Here is an 11,026-nt window from a genome sequence, read left to right as displayed (position 1 = left end):
CAGTCGTGTTCTTCACATCAGTTACAGTCTTCATTGTAGTCTTTCCATTGGATGTCTTCTTTGCAGACACTTTAACCCCTAGTCTTGTAGCAGACGTAGCTAAAATCCCAATTTTTCCTGCTGATACAAAAATACTTTTAGCTGTAGAACTTTCTCCTTGATATCCAAGGTCTCATCGATCACTTTTCCCAATACTGAGAAGATGATCTAACTGCTTCGTCCCACCATTCAGCATCCTCAAACCCTTCTGAGTCTCTGCAAGTGGAGCACTAATCTGTCGTGCTTCTTCTTCTTTCTCTGAAGCATACTTAAGTGCTTCAGCAACTTGAGCTTCTAGCTTGACCTTCTCCTTTGTCAACTCTGAATTCGCCTCAACCTGTTTGAACCAATTCTCATACAGTTTTCCAGAATTCTCAGCAAGATCAAAATCCCCATCATCATCATCACTTCCACATGAAGCCCCTGTCACAGATGCTGATGCAGATCCCGCCGCAGATTTCGTCTTGGAACCAGACTCAAAAGTTGTAAACGCCACCAAGTTCTTCAACTCTTCACTATCATCTGAATCAATATCAGATTCATTCTTGACGTCACTGTTATTCTTTTGCTTCAGTAAATTGTCACATTTCTTCTGAGCATTACCAAATTCATTACCCTCAAAGCTTTTGAATCTTAGTCTCTTGAAAGTTGGACACTCCCTTTCGAAGTGCCCATATCCTCTGCATTTGTAACATTGCACCTCTGTATTGACACATTGCTCGCCAGCTTCATGTCTTCGCTTTCTCAAACCAACTTTCTCATGTCCTTGCCACTTTATCATTTCCTGTAGTACTTGGTGAAGTACGCGAATCATCTTGATCACCTCATCTTCATTCTTTGATTTTTGACTTGTTGTTTCATCAACTGCCAAATTCACTTCAGTATGATTCCCCACGTCATCAAGCTCCATCTCATGAGCTTTTAACATCCCTACAACTTCATGAAAGCTGAATTTATCTATGTCAAGAGACACAAACATTGCTGCCTTATAAGCTGTGAATCTTTCTGGTAGACACCTTAAAAACTTCTTCGCCAGTTTCTTGTCCTTGTATTCCATGCCCAGAACACGAGCCTCTTGTGCTAACCCACTGAGTTGAGAACTAAAATCTGATACAGATTCATGTTCTTTCATCTTCAAGTTCTCAAATTTTGATTTGAGAAAATCCATCCTTAAGCTCTTAACCTTTTCAGTTCCTTCAAAGTGTAATTGCAGAATATCCCATGCCTCTTTTGCATTCTTGCATCCTTGAATAAGATCTAGCTGTTTCTTTGTGACTGATGTAAAAATACCAAATAAAGCTTTTGCATTGTGCCTTGACATATCCTTCTCACGCTTTGTCCATTTAGCCAATGGTTTGTTGACCACAACACCATCTTTATCTACTGTCTTGGGAACTTCATAGCCATCTTCTACTGATGCCCAAACATCCATATCAATACTTTGTAAGCTTGCCTTCATCTTTGCTTTCCAATGCCCATATTGTTCAGGATCTAGCATAAACTCAACCACCATGCTTTCTGCTGTACTTTATCTTCCCTTCTTTCCTCTTGCCTTCGGGATCCTCACCAGTAACTTAGGTGATCCGCTCTGATACCACTTGTTGGAACAAAAGGGGCACCCCAATAGTACTGCAGAAAGTAAATCGAGAGACACAACAAAACAAGCAACCACTATGCTTTATTAGAATCTTCTTTAAACAATCTATTACAAGATCTGCTTAATTCAGCTTTTACACGTCTAGTGTTAACACCCTAACACACGCTACTGAAAGATTCCTAAGCTACACCGCTTATATATCTCCTTCGTCAAGTACTTCAGCCACTGCTTCAGCACAACTCAAAACACTTCCAAGAGCTTCTCTCTCTCTATAAACTCAGCCTCTGTGTCTCTGTCTTCATACAGACGACTCCATAGCTATTTTATATTATTCTCCACGTTCCTGAAATCTAGTTTCCAAGGCAACATGAATATGGACATCTTCCATAACAATAAGTGCAACTTTCCTTTTCTTGGAATGCACTTATTCATTTTCCTTTAAGTCATAAACTTGCTTCTCAAGTTTATTCCTCTTTCCATATCCTCAAGATACTCTCTTGCTCTCCAAGTCTGTTGACTCCAGCTCAGCATCTCGACTCCACATGGTCTTCATCACTCAAAAAGACGTCTTCTTCAGCAACTACGTAAGCGACTACTTCAGGGTTGACATTTTACATCAACAGTATTATGTTTCTTTCTACTGAAACTCCATAAGTGTACACAAGTTAACTCGAAGAAGGATTAATGGAGAAATAAGAGAACCTGCAAAAAGACGTGTAGGATAAGAAACTTGGTGAACCCTAGGAACACATTGTTGTGGCCCTGAGAAAGAGTACCATGAAGGTGAAGAAAGAATCATCAATTTTCGAAATCATATAGAGTAGAAGAAGCCACAAAAGTTTCTTTACAAATATGTTTTATGAGATAACGCGAAGTTCGCAGGTCCGAAACCTGCATAGGCCAATGTTTTAAAAGCTTTGTTTTGTAATTAAAAAAAAATGTTTTATGAGACTGAATTTTTTTTATGAGATTGAATCGGTGTAAAGAACCTTCTCACCTCTTGAAGTCGACGGCAAAAAATAAATATTAAGTTATTAACCATATTAATTACTATGTACGATAATTTGATTATTCATATATAAATATTATAGTATTTAATATCAACAAATATTAAATTAATACTAATTTATAATAGAAATTCAACAATATTTATGATATTATTTCTTCCTAATTTTTTATACGAGTATCTTTTTAGTTAATAAAATAGTTAATGGTTTATTATCTTCTGACCAATTGAATAGGATGAAACTAACTTTAATGTAATCATAAACATGTCAAAATATATAAACTTTAATCTTTGATCAAAATCAAATACCAAAATATATATTAAATTAATTATATGTATTAATTATTTATATAATAGAATAAATAGATACTTATTTTTGATATTTAATAGTATTTTAAAATATTTTGAACATTTGTTGGGGACCAAATTATGGTATGGTACAAGTTTTTGAGATTTTTTTTCTTTTTGAATCTTTTGATATATTCATTTAGGATCTGTTTAGACAAACTCATAATCAAAAACATTTTTATGAAATTTTTTTGGACAATGCACTAATTTCCTAATGTTCGGATTACGAACCTAAATACAATTGTAGATTATTTATGTGAAAAAAAAATTATTAACACTTGCACATTTTCAACTCTATTTATTTTATTTTATATTTTTTTCATTTGTAGGTTTTAGTCACAATCTCAAATTATAATCCGGAAGAACCATTTTATATATTAAAATTGTTCTAAAATAATGTAAAGTTGCATTCCAATTTAGAACCACGGAAAAATAAAATCTGATATATATTTTTTTGTCAAAGATAGTAGCTTTTAACATTTGTGTGTGTGTTTTTTCTTGCATATATACTTTTAAGAACAATCCAGGTTTGGAATATATTCTAATAGCCCTGCGACTTTTAAGTTTTAAACGACTGACCATGTCGAACCGAACTTAAATTTTTGGTTTTCGGTTCAATGTCGGTTTTGATTTTGGTTTGGTTCGGAATGGTTTTGGAAACTGCTCAGATTTCGGTTCTGTTCAGTTTGGTTTTTGATCTTTTTTTAAAAAAAATAGAAAAAATCAAAATTATCCAAAAAAACCGAAAAATCGAACCGAATTAACCGAAAATATCCAAAATAACCGAATTTAACCAAAATATCCATTTTTGGAAAATTTCACCGAATTTAACAGAAACAAAAAATATCGGTTAGTTCGAAAATAAAATTAAAAACCAATAATAACCAATAACCGAATCAAACCGAAATTTAAATCGGTAAATTTTGGAATCAATTTTTAAAATTTCGGTTAACCAAAAACCGATGTTCGGTTCGATTTGGTTTCGGAAAACCAAACTCGGAGGGCTATATTCTAATATAGACAGCGAACTGAATCAATTCAGATTTTTATTTATCATGTTTCACATTTGAATCACTATTTTTGGGTCTCGAAAATTGATTATTTGGTAAAAATATTTAAGTCATAAATACTTTTTTATTTGGTAGTACAATATATAATTTATATTTGGTTTTAAAGATTATGATTTATCTTTTTCGAGATAACAATCGTTTGCTTCCGTAAACCAATGTTTTAACATACAAAATATTTTATCATGTTTAAATAATGTATTGAATAATTATTTGAAAATAATTAAAGAGTATTTTAAAAGGTTGAGCCTTTCATATATCTGTATTTTCACTTATGATTATAACTGTCTCAGAATAATATTTTAATTTTTTCATCATCATTTTGTAATATACCTTTTCACTATTAATTGTTGATCATAGTACTTTTATCTATGGATTTTTTTAATATGTTTTATTTTGAAAAATAATCATAGATTTCTAAATTTGGAAAATTACATATTAAATCATCATTTATACATCTTCACTTGTAATCTTTTTAATTATCGTAAATTATTATTATTTTTTACATATTTTCAGCAAAACAGATCTTCTATTACTGTTTTCACAACTGCTACAAAGAATTTAAAAGATTATATCACTTTCTTATAACTCTCTGATTACTATATTTTTATATTTTATAATATAAAACATAATTTATTTTTATGATTAACCTGTATGTATCCCAAATCCATGGAAAGACCCAGACTAATCCCCGAAAGAAGTTGCAGCCCACCGATAGACGATCTCTATAAAACATAATATTTATGGAGGATTGTATAACTATGTAATTAGTCTTTATATCTTTTATTTGTAACAAAATTTTAATAATTTAATTTTATCCTTAATAATTTTAACTATATCAGTTATATATTATCATTTTGCTTTAAATATTTAATATATAATAATTTTTAAAATAATATTGAAGAGTTAATATTGATAAATAAACCTAATACTTTTGAAGGGTTGCATCTCACTTTTCATCTTCAATCTTTTTTTCATTCTTAACTATATCATATATATATATATATATATATATATATATATATATATATATATAATCACAACCTTTTTTTCTTTGTAACACAAAAGAAACAACCTTTCGAACTACAAAAGATGCTACCTTTCAAACTAGAATTTTTTAGCATATATATTGTTTCTCCCATCAAATCAGTGATTGTTCTTATATCTATCAAGATTATCATTTTTCTTCAAATCTTTCTAGCTATGTGGATTCTTTTTATTATGGTATATCGTTACCCGATTTTACCACATGTTCAGAACATGGCGGCTTGACCTTAGAAAATAACGGATAATTATTTAAGAAAAAATATATTTATATTTTCATATTTAAAACATTTAATATATAATTATTTCTAAAATAATATTGAATATTAAAGCTAATATTTTTGAAGGGTTGTGTTTTCAATATTTTTATTTCTAATAAACTTTTAATTATCATATTTTCACATTTAATGTTTTACTTTAACTATATAAGCTATATATATATATATATATATATATTAAAAACAGTTATATATATTTACTTTGTCTTAAACGTTTAATATATAATCATTTTTAAAAATATTAAAAACATAAATTTTATTTTTCTCCACAATTTTACGGGATTCACATCCATAAAAGTTTATTTATTTAAAATATATTTAAGAAAGATTGAACATTAAAATATAGAAGTAAAAAAAATCACTATTCGCGCGCGTTTACGCGCGGAGTTATTTTCTAGTATTTATAATAATATTTTAGAAAAAATATAGAAGAAAAAATAGGGTTGAGTTGGAAATAATTTTAGGCTTGATTTTGATGGTTTGATATCCACTTGTGCGGTTTGTAAGAGGATTGCATTAATAATCGGTTTGTATTTGCGTTTGGAGACGATAGTAGAACTAGTGAACTAGTATGTTGGTGTTTGGCTTTGCCTACACTGGAATAGAATATTGGTGAAATAAGTACGTCTTAAGCCCTGAGTTCGTGAAGCTCTATTTTGGTACCTGAGTTCGTCAACCATTTTATTGCTACTGTCCGACAACAAATGCTACACAGCTGAAGTGTAGGAAAAACACACCTATTGATTTTGCTTCGTTATGTATTTGGAATCAAAACAAAATTGTAATACCTAACTATTTATTTTATCTAATATTTATATTATTTATTCCTGACAAAGAGACATGATTATTCTTTTCAAAAGAACTTTGAAATTTAACTAATTGCATGGAAACTCGGTTGATAGTTCGATTGGAATTATAATCTTTTGGAAACACACTAAAAATAAGTTATTTTAAATGTTATTTTGAAAACCGCAAAAAAAAACTAACGTTTTCATAAATAAATAAAAACTAATGTTTTCAACTTAAACACTCGCTGTCATATTTTTAAAACATAAATATTTTTATTTTTTATTTTAAAAGATGTAAATAATTAATAAATATAAAAATATATTGAAAATTACAATACTATTACGAAACAAAACAAAAAAATCAGATATCCATAAATTACAAAACAAATACTACCTCTGTTTTTCAATAAGTGTTATTTTAGAGTTGTGCACACGAATTAAGAAATCATTAAATTTTACATATTTTCCATACAAAACATCATTACCCATGTATCTCGACCAATAGAAAAATAAAATACAAAATAAAATTAATAAATTCTGCATTGAAATTCGAAAACGACACTTATTTTGCAACGAAAAAAATCTCTACAACGACACTTATTGTGAAACGGAGGGAGTAATAAATATTGAAAAGTTAATACTATTCGATCCGTGTCGAGCTCTAATTGTGGGGACCGAAGTTAATAAACCACTACGCTATTGGTTTCAAAGAAAAGTCATCACACTATGCCGAACTGGAAAAAAAGATCTTTATCGTCCTGTCTCTGGGACTTCCTTTTGTGGTGGAAAATCACAGCACATGTGTTTTAGTTCTCGGGATCTTATAAATTATTAGGTAAATATCCGCGCTACTCCGCGGAATGCAATTTTTTTTTTTGATTAATAGTATTTTTAAGAGAAATTGTATTATATAGGGTTAAAAAATTATAATTCACTAAATTTTACTTCCTCCGTCCCATTTTAAGTGGAGTTTAAGGGAAAATTTTTTGTTCCATTTTAAGTGATGTTTTCAAGTTTCTAGGTAAAAGATAAATGCATATTAATATTTTTAATCATTTATATTCTGTAGTATAATTGTTTATTGGTTAAAATTACTTTAATCATTATTGTTTTTAGGTAAACGAGAAAAATAGAATAAAAGTTTGTAATTTCTTAATCAACGTGCAAAAACCTCAAAACTCACTTATTTTGGAACAGATGGAGTATAAATCTGAACTTTATATTTTCTTATGATATTATTTAAGTATATGAAGTATGCATCATACAATTTAAATTGTTTTAGTTTTAATTTTATTAAATAATATGAAACTTTAAAAAATTAATAATATACTCCTTATCAATATAAAAAAGTAATAAAATTTATTATTTGTATTTATATAATTATATATATAATATTATTTTAATATAACTTTATATTTACATAGAGTTTTCTAAAAATTATTATCTTGTTATTTTATCGATATATGGCATATTTGAACAAAGCAAATTCAAAATCTATAAATTTATAATTTTATTGTATTTATTAATTAATCAGATATTATTTTATTATTTTTTTCCTGTATATGTTTTATTGTTTTGGATACTGGTATTTGCTTATAATATTTTTTAAACAACCTTTAAAAAATAAAAGAATATCAGTGACTTTTGAGTATGATTGTTTCTTCCAAGTTGTGCAACACGAATATGTAACTTTAATTGATAAAATCCTCCATTTATTTTATTTTACATTTCTATATTTATATAATAACGAACTAATGTATTTTACTTGAACTTAAACTAAATCATTCATGTAATGTTTTCCAAACGACATACTTATACTGTTTCTTTCTCCAAGTTGTTTCAATGTTTTTATTGCTTGAATACCCAATTAGATCCCCAATTAAATTGCTCTATTTAAAAAAAAAAACCTAAACTCCTTTACTTTACCCGATTAGGATGAATCTTTCATGGCCTATGCAAATTTTCTAAAGTGTTTTTTTTTATAACCTTTTCATAACTTATTTCTTCCATGACCTACAGTCTCTCTTATTGGCTTTTTCTTTGTAATTTTAACGGTTGAGAGATTCTGTGAATATGCTACACACAAATAAATGTTAGAAAAGGTGAATATTTAAACCAGAAATAGGATTTAACATTTGTAGTCTGTGAAGAACTTTATTAACATGTCTTCCTTTCACTTCCTTTCCCCCAAAACACATCTTTTCGCAAATCACACCTGCTAACATTATCACCATCTTCGTCTATTTCTAATAAACTAAATGATTATTGGCCTTTATGATATTACGCTATTGCCTTAACAAACCAATTAACGATGGTAAAATCCTAATAAGAACAGAACACTATTTATCAAGTATATGTGCCTTTCTACTAACTTTTCTTTTTCTATCAATATCAACTCTACTAACTTTTTTTTTTCTATCAATATCAACTCTCTAGAAATTATACACCTGATTCAAATCCATAGTCCTACTACAACATAAGATAACGTACTTGATAGAAAATCTCCTCCCATATAAAGTTTATATTTGTCACACAGACGCTGAACGCATGGTCTATGAGCATACTTGTGTAACACATAAAGTTTCAACAACCTCAGCTCTGTAGGAGCCGATCTAGGAACATTTTAAAAAATTTCTTAAAAAATCATTTTAAAGTTTAGCAGGCCATCATTTTAAAATCTTAAGAAGTGTATCATATACTAAGTAGTTCAAGAAGTATAAGCTCAATTTCAAATGATCGTGATAGAACTACCTTTACGCTGCAACTACAAACATAAGGGGGTCTACTTTTGATAAGGGCCTTATCATAAGGTGCTCGTCCTAACAAATATGTCTTTCCGCAGAAGCAATGCGAGCCTCCTTCCCCTTCGATTGGAAAAACGGAGTGCCTTATCGCTGTCCACCGCGGCACCACCACTGCTCGGCTCGAACAACTTGATCTCAGGACTCAACATAACTGGTGTGTATCCTCGAGACTTGGCTCTACCTCACAATAGAAGAAAAACATTGATAAAAACTACTGCATCTAACACTATCAACGAAACACCAAGTTTCCAAATGAGTCTCTGTTTCTCTTTATGTCCCTATAACATCTCCGACCTTCCAAAAAAAAAAAAAAAAAAACATCTCCGACCTTCCCCAAATTTTAGACTAAATTAGATTGATCTAAGATCCTAGTTAGGCATATGACTGCAAAGATGTTTTTGTTTAGGCTAAACCCGAATAGTGATTGTAAATCCCTATTGTTAAAACTCAAAATCGAGGGATTTAGTTACCACCATTGCAGCAGATCATTCTTTTCTCGAAAACTTGGCTTCCTGCGCTAAAGTTGACTTGCGTTCCTCTCTGCATCGAATCTGATTTATGTGATTTTTGTAACGGATCTTTTGATCAATCTTTCCTGGAATCAAATGGTAAATGAACTCTTCGGTTAAACTGGCTTTTCCAATGAAAGAGAATAAGAGAAGAGAAAAAAATCTGAATACTCGGATTCGATAGAAAGTTAGACGATCTTTGAGGTTGTTCATGACAAAGCCTTCTGGAGCTGTAAAAGCCATCACCATATTCATCATCTGCGGTTTCTTCCCTATCTGAGATCTCTAGCCCGACCGTCAAGCAAGTCTGACATGTATTAACAAAAAATTATGATTAACAGATACCAAAAGAGTTTCAACTACAGTCTACCTATTGATTTATATAAGCCCACATAGCAGTTGTTTGAAGCACATTAAGACATAATGCCGTGTAACCCAAACTAACATGGTCGTCGCAATTACGGCATGGATAGAAGAGACTTTGATTTGTCGCAGAACGTTACGGAAACATCCCTGAAAGACAAACTAAGAAGAATATGGGCTATGGCTAGACAGACTAAGAAGAATCTCGGATCAGATTTGGATTTAACTGTCTATCACTTATCTTTCTCGCGAACTGTAACCTAAACCTATAAACGAAAGATGGTAAACGGAAAAGAAAACAAAAGAAAAAATATGACAGTAGAGAGATGATGTGTAGAAAACGTGTAGAAACTAAATGATTTGATTGGTTCTTCAAGTTTTTTCAGTTAATGACATGTCAATCTCATATGACTCTAAACTGCTGAGTTGTCAAACGCTAGAGAAAGACTAGCCTTATTACTGTGTGGATTGTCCACTAAAGTTAATAAAATCAATTCAATAATCATATAATGCCAATGGTTTTCATTTTTCTATCAATCATTTATCCATAGATCTAAGTTCATTTTTAACTCTATATCAAAAACAGCAATCTGAGCATCTATTTATTTATGGACTTATTTATATTGCAAAGAATTAGACAAATGTGGCAAAACATGTTGATGTTTTTCTGAAATGAAACACTCAAAAATTTAGCCATAGCATGTCTTGTCAAAATTACCTAAAACTTAGTTTGCTAAAGAAGAAGAGTAGAGTCTTAGACTTTTAATCATTGTATTGAAGACTTCGAACGTGGTTTATTCCATTTTATTTTGGGATAGAGAGAGCGACTAGGAACGGAAAAAGAAGCATTGGACCAAAGAAATCACTCGAGGAGTTGGATTTATTTCGTATTATACAGAAAGCCAACAAGAGAAGACATAAATAAATGAATTGTATTATTCTAAGAATTATAAGAGCGCCACTATCATTATCAACCGATACTGAGCTTTTTTCTTACCAAAATAATTAATAAAAGGTAAAAATGAGAAAGAGTGTAACAATGTATATATCGTTTCTCTTGTGAAAACTTTAGGGGATGTATTCAATTTAACATTTGATGTGATTTAATTTTTAATGGAATTTTAGATGATTTTAATAAGTTGCATAAATTTAGGTGGGTTTTGTTAAACTACTCTAGAATATC

General features: G+C 30.1%; 1 long non-coding RNA gene across 1 annotated transcript; it reads right to left on the bottom strand.

The window, feature by feature from the left end:
• Positions 1-8,707: 8,707 nt before the first annotated feature.
• On the bottom strand, positions 8,708-10,120 carry LOC108826806 (uncharacterized). The gene is made up of 4 exons (XR_001945546.2): positions 9,926-10,120; positions 9,652-9,787; positions 9,445-9,566; positions 8,708-9,148 (listed from the first exon to the last, which is right to left on the bottom strand). It is a non-coding gene; the product is annotated as an uncharacterized LOC108826806 (long non-coding RNA).
• Positions 10,121-11,026: the final 906 nt, after the last annotated feature.

This window comes from Raphanus sativus, chromosome 9 (assembly GCF_000801105.2).
Source record: "Raphanus sativus cultivar WK10039 chromosome 9, ASM80110v3, whole genome shotgun sequence".
Classification (NCBI taxonomy): Eukaryota; Viridiplantae; Streptophyta; class Magnoliopsida; order Brassicales; family Brassicaceae; genus Raphanus; species Raphanus sativus.
The sequence above is the reverse complement of the archived record's forward strand: the minus strand, read 5'-3'. Positions and strand labels throughout refer to the sequence as shown.